This window comes from Phascolarctos cinereus, unplaced genomic scaffold (assembly GCF_003287225.1).
Source record: "Phascolarctos cinereus isolate Bilbo 61053 unplaced genomic scaffold, phaCin_HiC Scaffold_726;HRSCAF=1367, whole genome shotgun sequence".
Classification (NCBI taxonomy): Eukaryota; Metazoa; Chordata; class Mammalia; order Diprotodontia; family Phascolarctidae; genus Phascolarctos; species Phascolarctos cinereus.
In genome coordinates, this window is record NW_027556098.1 from 248,234,414 (window position 1) to 248,244,196 (window position 9,783).

General features: G+C 39.9%; 1 protein-coding gene across 1 annotated transcript in view; it reads right to left on the bottom strand.

The window, feature by feature from the left end:
- Positions 1-9,052, bottom strand: part of PDS5B (PDS5 cohesin associated factor B) — a 205,615-nt gene extending 196,563 nt beyond the window's left edge. Inside the window, 1 exon segment of the mRNA XM_078147054.1 lies at positions 8,950-9,052. The gene's annotated coding sequence lies outside the window, so the exon portion shown is untranslated.
- Positions 9,053-9,783: the final 731 nt, after the last annotated feature.

Consider the following 9,783-nt stretch of genomic DNA (forward strand, 5'->3'; position numbering starts at 1 on the left):
TGGGAAAATAGCTTTCTGAGAGGAGAAGGAAAGGACTGGTCCTAAGCAAAATTTATTCTCCCATTTCCACCTCTCACCTTCCCTCTATCACCAGCATTTCCCTATGGTACATTTGATACAGGATGTCCCAAAAAGCCTTCGTGCAGTTTTAAATGCTTAAAGCTTAAAACTACACTGAGGCTTTTGGGACCACATGTGTTCCTAAAATCTCATATGGCAACAACCAACTAGTGTAGAACATCTTCTTAGACCTTTCAGTTTTCCTTCGTAGCATGCACCAAGGATTCCAAAATGTTCAATCCTACTCCAATTTGCCACCAATACTCTGATAGCACAGTGTCTGGCACATGGTAAGTGCCTAACAAAAGCTTTATTACTCGTCATTCATGCCCCCAGTTAGGCATTAGGAAAACAAATTGATTAAAATAATTCCTATGAAGGTTTGGACAACTCCACACAACCTTTCTGGGATATGTTTATTAACTCAAGGAAACCTTTAAATTTGTGAAATTTAGTTCAGAGTGGCAGAGATTTAACTTTCATCACTACTACTCTGCTTACTTCCTTACATAAGGATATTCCTGAAAAAAATCAGGCCAACCAGCATAAGACTGAGCATCTAAAACCAACTGGCCTAAAGTGAATTCTCCTATCAATTAGCCTAATGACACAGTTACCTGAAGTTCATATTTCTTTTTTTTTTTGGGGGGGGTTGGGAAGAGGGCAATCAGGATTAAGTGACTTGCCCAGGTTCACAGTTAGTAAGTGTCTGTGGCTGGATTTGATCTCAGGTCCTCCTGACTCTAGGGCACCTGCTCTTAAAGTTCATATTTCCAATGAGAAGTATATAACAAATTTATAACTTGCAAATTATAATTTAGCTTCTACAAAGCATTTTTGCGTCATTTAGGTATGAGGTTCTACCTGTAGTTCAACAGACTTCCTGTTGTCTACAAATATGGCTTTAGAATATTTTTTAACTTTTGGGGGGGGGCAATTGGGGTTTAAGTGACTCGCCCAGGGTCACACAGCTAGTAAGTGTCAAGTGTTTGGTTTGAGGCAGGATTTGAACTCAGGTCCTACTGACTTCAGGGCCAGTGCTCTATTCACTATGCCACCTAGCTGCCCCTTAACTTTTTAATATTATACAAAAATAGTTTTCCCATCTCTGAACAGATGTGATATGGGTTCTAACTTCCTCACTTCCTTTAGTGAACTTGAGTTACTGTCTTTCTGGTTATTAAAATATATACAACAATATGACAGATCTGCAGTTTGATGTACAATACTCTCTTCTGTTCTACGTTGTAAATGGAAATGCCTAGTTTACATGGCTTTTTTGTGAGATTCAGAATAAAAATAATTTTTAAAGTATCTGCAGTGTTCTTTAATAAGAACTATGCTTAGAACCCAGCATTTTTAAGATAATGAAGCTCACCTTACAACATATTCCACAATACATGTTTACCTTAATACATGTGATCTTAATAATAAAGACCACATTATAAAACAAAAAAGAGAAACAGAATATATACCTCTCACAGCCATGGGCAGGCAATGTGTTCTTAACCAAACAAAAGACAGAGGCAATTACAAAAAATAAAACAAATAACTATGATTACAAGAAACTAAAAAGCATCTACACAAATGCACATAAGATTAAGAAGGGAAAACAGTCAAATGGGGAAACATATCTTTTTCTTAGAATTTCTCTGATAAGGGTTTGGTATCAAAGATACATAAACAACAAATGCATACACGTATATATATACATATATGCATATAGGTTGGGGCAGGTAATGCATATTTACATATAGACATATACATATAAGTGTGTATGTGTATAAGTATATGTAAATATACATATACACATATACATATGGAACAGTTATCAAAAGAAATACAAATGATTAACAACCACATGAAAGAATGCTCCAAATAATTAACAATAAAAGAAATGTCAATCAAAACAACCCTGAGGTTTTATCTCACACCCTGCAAATTGGAAAAGATGACAAAAGATGAGAATAGTCAATGTTGGAGGAGTTGCTAGAAGATAAGTACATCAGTGCATTGCTGATGGAATTCTAAATCAATACAGCCTTTTTGGAAAGCAGTTTGGAATTATACAAATAAAGCAACTAAAATGTCCATACCCTTTGGCCCAGAAATTCCAGTGCTATGCTTATACCTCCACGGAAACCACTGATGATAAGAAAGTTGCCATATATCCCAAAATATTTAGAGCAGCACTTTTTTTTAAATAGAAAACAATTGGAAACAAAACAGATGCTTATCAATAAGGGAACAGCTAAACAGTGTGGCACCTGCCAATAATGAAATATTATTGTGCTGGATGAATAGAGAAATGCATGTAAAGATCTATAAGAACTGAAGCAAAAAAAAAACCACAATGACTACAAAAATGTAAATGGCAAGAATCACTAAAAAAGTATAAAAAATGAATGTTGCAAAAGTATAAGAATAAGCCTGGCTCAAAAAAGAGATGAAAGGAGACATTCCTACTCCTATCTTACTCCTCTGGAGAGGTGAGAGGTCCACAAGTATTTTACATTGTACATATTTTCAAACTTTTTTGATGCACTGATGTCATGTTGATGTGGGGTGGCTGTCTGTGACAGGGAGTGATACTGAAAGAAATTATGGTGACAGTCAGGAGGACCTGAGTTCAAATCTGGCCTCAGACCAAACACCTGTCATTTACTAGTTGTGTGACCCTGAGCAAGTCACTTAACCCCAACTGGCCAAAAAAAAAAAAAAGCAAAAGGAGGCATAAATGCTTTAAAGGGGTTACAACCACCCTATAGTATATGAAATGCTATTATTTGGTAAAAACATGACAAAGATCTGTGATTTCCTTGGTGTGGGAAGATCCTCCACCAACAGACAGCAATTGCCCATGCCTTGGTTGATTAAGTCTTAGGGAGGTACCAGTGATCAAACAGGAAAAGTGACTTGACCATAGTCACATAGCTGGTGTCAGCGGTAGTAAATAGGATTTGAATCCAAGTCTCCCTGTCTGCAAAATCCAGTATTCTTACCCACTACATCAGCCTGATTGTCTCTGATTTGATAAATACTTTTTTAAAAATAAATACGGAATTGACAGAACTATCAATAGTTATATGAAAAAGTGCTCTAAATTACTGATTAGAGAAATACAAATTAAAACAACTCTGAGAAAACACCCCCACCTATAAGATTGGATAACATAACAGCAAAGGAAAATGACAAATGTTGGAGGGTATGTTAAAAAACTAATGCACTGTTGCTACAATTTGGAACTATGGCCAAGGGACTATAAAACTGTGCATACCTTTAACATAATTCCACTACTAGGTCTGTATCACAAAGAGATCAAAGAAAAGGGAAAAGGACTCATTCATACAAAAACACAGCAGCTCTTTTTGTAGTGACAAAGAATTGTAAACTGAGGGGATGTCCATCAATTGGGAAATGGATGAACAAGTTGTGGTATACAATTGTGATGGGATACTGTTGCGCTATAACAAATGACAAGCAGGATGGTTTCCAAAAAGGAAACCTGGGACGACTTTCATGAACTTGTTCGAAGTGAGGACCAGAACCAGAACGCTGCACACAGTCACAGCAATATTGTAATGATGATCAACTATGAAAGACTTGGCTTCTCTGATCAAGACAATTCCAAAGGACCCATGATGAAAAATGCTATCCATGTTTAGAGAGGTGATGAACTTTTGAATGCATCTTGAAGCTACTGTTTTTAAGTTTTTAAATTTTCTTGTTTTATTTTGTTTGTTTTCTTTTGCAACATGGTTAATACGGAAATGCTTTGCATGACTTCACATGTATATCCAATATCAAATTGCTTGCCTATTCAAGGATGGGGGAGGGAAGGAGATAATTTGGAACTCAAAATTTTAAAAAATTATTGTTAAAAAAAAATTTTACCTACAATTGGGAAATATTAAACAAAATAAATTAAAATACATTAAAATAAATGTGGGATTTTGCCATGACAATCCTAAGGCAAATTGGGTAAAAAAAATCCTAACCAAGATAAAAAGTATTAAAATGGCAGAGAAAGTCTCTAAACAAATGTAAAGATAATTAACAGTGGCTATCATGGGGAAAGGGAAGCAAATAAGCATTTAAATAGCACCTGTTACCTGCCAGGCACAGTGCTAAATGTTTTACAAATATTATCTCATTTGATCTAGACAACAACCCAGGGAGGTGGGTGCTGTTATTATAACCATTTTACAGTTAAAGAAACTGAGACAAACAGAGGTTAAGTGATTTGTCCAAGGTCACACCAGTAGTTAGTTGTCAGTGGCCTCATTTGAATTCAGGTCTTCCTGGCTTCTGGCCCAGACCTCTATCTACCTACTTACCGTCATATATGATATGCTGAAAATGTAAGTATTTATTAGAAATATCAACTTTCAGTGAACAGATTATGCAAATTGGCTTTAAATAAATTAATCTAAAGTCAGTCCCAGAAACAACAGAAAGAGACTTTTATTTCCTCCTGGCTCCAGAATCACAAATTCTCTTTCCTTCTCCCCTTCTACACTGAGAAAGAATTTGGATCACTGGTCTACTCTCTAAGCTGTACTATCCAATCTTCATTCCTTAATGACAGACAGAGAACAACCACCATCACCACTACTAACAAAAACCCAAATGAGTCCCAGGATCAGTCCTGCCTGGCTCCAGATCTTTAGGAGCAAAGGATCTGTCAAAATACACAGACCAGTGACACTGCCAGAAAAAGAGCTAGACTACCTGAGCTCACTTGGGTTACAAGATTCTGAGTTCTGCTAAAAGAGCTTCCCTTTCCACTTTGCCTCTCCCTCCTGCCACATTATTCTAAAAATGCTTGATTTGACTTATAAGAGTAATATTAGTCATTTATTAAGCAGCACAATTGTTGCTTATCTTTAAACGTGTCAGGTAAATTCTTAAGTTTACCTTCATTACAATGCTAACTAAATTCTGCTGATACAAACTCAGTCTTCAGTCTGTTGGTCACACAATATGATCAATCATTGACAATGAAATTAAAGAGAACATTGATCTCAAAGCAGTAGTGAAAACACACTTAACTCTTAATCTTAAGTTGGTAATAGGAGACAAAAATACTATCACCAGGACAACATGAGGAAAAAGGCTGTTACCTATATTTTAGGCAAAGAATTGGTCCTTAGAATTCCTCCAAAATCAGGTATATTATAAACTATTTGGTAGCTTTTAATAGAAAATTAAAAGATAAATCCACCCCCAGTGGCAATACTGAAATTCTCTCATATATATATATATATATATGTATATATATATATATATATATATATATATATGTATGTTTTAATTGCCCTACAATAGGATACAAGATAAAACACAAACTTTTCTAAATATATGAAATCCTATGATGGATATTGACCTGGAACAGACTGAAAATTAAGAAAAAAAATTTATACAAACTTAAATTTTTTAAATGACACTAAAATTTCCAAATTACAAGTTTCACAAATAAAAACTAACATCATATATTATGGGGAAACTTACACCATGGGGAAAAAAAAGCAGCTTCAAACCAAACAAAAGCAAAAAGACATCTTTAGAAGCAGGTAACTAGAACCAACCTCAAAAGAAGCTGTCAAAGCTAGTTTAAGCAAAGGAACATCTGGTAGTTTACTTTGAAATGCTACTTCTTGGCTGATTTTGTGGCCTAAGAAAGAAAAAATTTACTGCCATACAAAAAACTCTATGTTCAGGCTCTGGCTCATTCCCCGACACAAACTAAGAATTAAATGAAGTACCCATTGGACCAGGAATCAAGACCTGAATTCCAGTCCAGGCTCCATCACCACATATCTGGCAGAGAGCACTTTAACCTGAGGCCTCAGTTTCCTCATTTTCAGAATTAAAGGAGTTGGATGTACATGGGCTCTAAGTTCCCTTCCAGTTCTAAAATTTATAATCCTATAAAGCTACCCCCTTGTTTATAAGTATTCATACAGCTAGTACCAATCACTGAAATTTGCTTATTTTCTAAGAGGAATATATTAAAAAAAGAAAAAGACAATTGTCTTCTCAATGCTATTTCCACAAATCAGATGATAACCTTTCCCAAAAATTACAACTCAAAAAATTCTAAGGACCCTTTGCATCAAATGAAAGCAGTGAACAAATCTCTTTTCTCAGTTTTGGACATAATTTCATCACATTTCAGTGCTCAAGAGAATAACCTGAGTAATGAAAGGTATCATTTCCTCCTCAGACATCATAAATTGCTTGATAATTCCCTAGAGGGAAAGTATTGATTATTTTAAATCAATTTTACAGAATAACCTCAAAACACAGTTTTACTTTTTTCCCCCAGGAGTCAACTCACAGTAACAAATCATATTTTAAACAGGCAAGTTTGATCACATGATTTCTCATGATAGCAAGTATCCCTAACATCAACACCAACATTTCCTCTACTTAAAAAAAAAATGAGAAAAAGAAGCAAGAGAGGGATGTAGAAAAAAAGGGGGGGGGGGTGGGGGTAGAGAAGAATCTGAATAGAATTAAAAGGATGAGATAAGGAGACAATCACAATGGTTTTTTTAAAAATATAATTCAGGTCCACAAAAAGAAATGTAACAGTACAACAAAAACTGTTAAGAAAAAACAATTTAAATGTAACATCTGATATTTCTGCAGACACAAAGGGCATTTCTGAAATCATGTATGTTGTGTGTGTGTGTGTGTGTGTAAATATATACACATATATATATTTAAATGTTCAAATGAGCATTTGATTAATTCATTTTCTAACGAACAATTTATGTTTCTAAGATGTTTTCATTACACGTATAGTTCCTCGGAAAAAAATTTATTTTGAAATCAAGAAGCCAAACCACTACAATTTAAAGTTTTAATTACTAATCTTCTTATTCTTCACAGGCAATAAATTTTAATTAAGTTATGTGCTGATATGGAAAATAAGATTGGACATGCTAACACATTGACTAAATGGCTAAAAGTAGCATAACTTAGGGGTTGAACTTGCCCTTGAACAACTAATACCTGAGGGAAGGTTTATTGTCTTTAATTATGTCAATCCCATTTGAAATATGTATTGCAGGGTTCCAAGACCAAAATGTGTTCATGCAAATCTTAACTTTGATTTTTGTTGCATGCTATTTTAACTTTCTTATTTGGCATATTACCTGGTTTAGAACATAGAAAATCCATTCAATTCTTACACCTACTTCTAGATTTGTTAAACAAGCATGTTGTTTAGATTGCCATTCAAAATTTAAATAGTAAAGTTTAAAAATTATTTATAATCTGCCTCCTTTAATAAACTATAAACAAATTTTTAAGTGTTAGCTTTATTTGGGAAGAGGATACAGGATCTTAAACAGCAAAAATATCCTTAAATGTAAAAAGATGCATTAGAGACCTCTGCATGTATTTCATATACACTATGGCAAAGCAGACCACAGCAGCCCACTAGACGTTTCATGATAAAGGGTAGAAACAAACAAAATGAACCGAGAAAAATAAAGGCACTTTCAGAGGGCTGTCTTCCCTTCGAAATATGTTCTCTAATGTTAACCCCTACTTAACAAGTTCAGATTATGCACAAGTGCTATGTAGATATATCCCTTTCTCTTGATTCAAACCTGCACTGAATTCACGGTATTCATTAAGTAACGCAGCGCAATGCGATGCAGATTTATACCTCATTTTTCAAATTCATACACTTAAATAACTGTACTTAAAATAAGAAGCTTAATGTATATCCCGAAAATTAAAATACAAAGCATGCCCTGCAACCAGAAACTTTTTAAAGTATCCACAAGGGAGACAAAAACCAGTCATTGAGGTACAAGAATATCTGATTATCTGCAGTTCTACAACAATTTTCATTCCGGTTCAAACTGCAAGGCTCCCTGAGGATCAGATCAAACACAACTGTCACCAGGGTGCAGTAATTTAGAGCAAGTCCTAGTCCTTCTCAATTAGATCTAGGGTTCCCCTACCTCCCCACAGCCTCCACCGGCGGCCGGTTAGATTCATCTCAGGTGACTGACAAGTTACAGTATAAAACAGACAGACAGACTGTATCCTTTTCTCCTGCCCCAGAGAAAAGGCTGAGCCAACGTGTGGGCAGAGGGGAAACCCCAGACTCGTGGGGCGCAGGGTGGCGGCTGCGGGGGTGCCGGCAGCCGGGGGCGCCGGCAGCCGGGGGGCGCCTGGACAGCGACCGGGGAGGCCGCCGCAGCCCCCCGGCTTTGCAGGGCTGCCTCTTCCCTCCCCACCCCCGCCACCCCACCCCCGGAAAGGGAAAAAACCCGCCAGAGGATTCAACAGGAGAACCGCGCCGCCCGCCTGCGGTCCGCGAAACAGCCGGAGCCCGAGCCCAGGCCGGCGGCGGCGGCGGCGGCGTCCACCGGGGAGCGGGGGAGGGGAGGAGCGGGAAGGGGGCTGCCCCTCGGCCCCCGCCGCCAAGGTCACCCGCCTCCCCGGGCGGCCCCGAGCCCCGGCCCCGCGGCCGCCCTGCCCAGAGGAAGGCGGCAAGTTTAATTTCTTAGAAGCCGCGGATAAAGCCAGCGACGCGCGCGCGCGCGTGCGTGTGTGTGTGTGTGTGTGTGTGTGTGTGTGTGTGTGCGCGCGCGCGTGCAGGGCGCTGTGAGGGGGTCGCGGGGGGTCCTGGCCCCTGCTCCCTCCCCCGCCCGAGGAGGCTGCTCAGCCCTCGAGTCCGGGGCGAGCCGAGCCAAGCCGGAGACAGGACGGCCGCGGCTGCTGCAGGGCGGGCGGGCGGCGCTTCAGCCCCCGCCAAAGACACACACGCGCGCGCCCCGACCCACACACCACCGGCCGCGGGAAAATGGAGCGCCGGCCGAGCAAGAAGAGCCCTTTTCTTCCGTTATTTGAATTGTTTCCTACCTCCGGCTGCCGGACTCGCTGATCCTCTCACTCCGCTGCTCTCCGGGATCCGCCGCCGCCGCCGCCGCCGCCGCATCCAATCGCCTCCTCCTCCCCCCCTCCCCTCCCCTTCCGCAGCTCGCCCGGCCGTTCCTCCTCCTCTCCGCTTCAAAATGGCGCCAAGCGTTCTCCGGCGGCTGCTCCAATCGAACCGCCGCGGAGAGCACCGAGGGGCAGGTAGAGCGCGGCGCGGAGGCGCAGCGCCCCCTGCCGACCGACTTGCCGCCCTGGAACCAGCCGGCCAGCCAGACTAGGTGTCGGTCAACCGACCAACCCGCCTCCCCAGCCAACCGCGCCCTCGCGCGCCGGGGTGCGCGCGCGCGCTCTCGAAGCACGCACCCGCCCACACTGGCAGCTGTCAATCAACCCGCTACTTCGGTTTCTTTTGCTTCTCTTAGAAAAAGAAGTCGATAGCTAGCCGACCTCTGTCTTTTGGGAGCTGGAGGTGAGAAATTAGAATGAGTTTTGTTCCAGAAAGGGAGATTTGGCAACATTACGTAGTATATTCACTTTGCACTTGGATGGGAACTTTGATCCAATGCCAATACCGTACAAAATTAACGATTCTATACGGTATGCTTTTGCTTTTCCTTTTTTCGCTGTTGATTATTTTACTTAGTCATCAACAAACACAAACATTTCAATTTACAAAAAACAAGAGAGTTTATTGTCTTCTTACTCCCCTCTCCACCTTTTGTTGGATTGTCACTACTATGAGGGCAGGGATACTCTATTAGTTGTATCCCCAGCGCATACTGTAGTGCCTGACCCGTATAGGTGCTTAATTAATGTTAA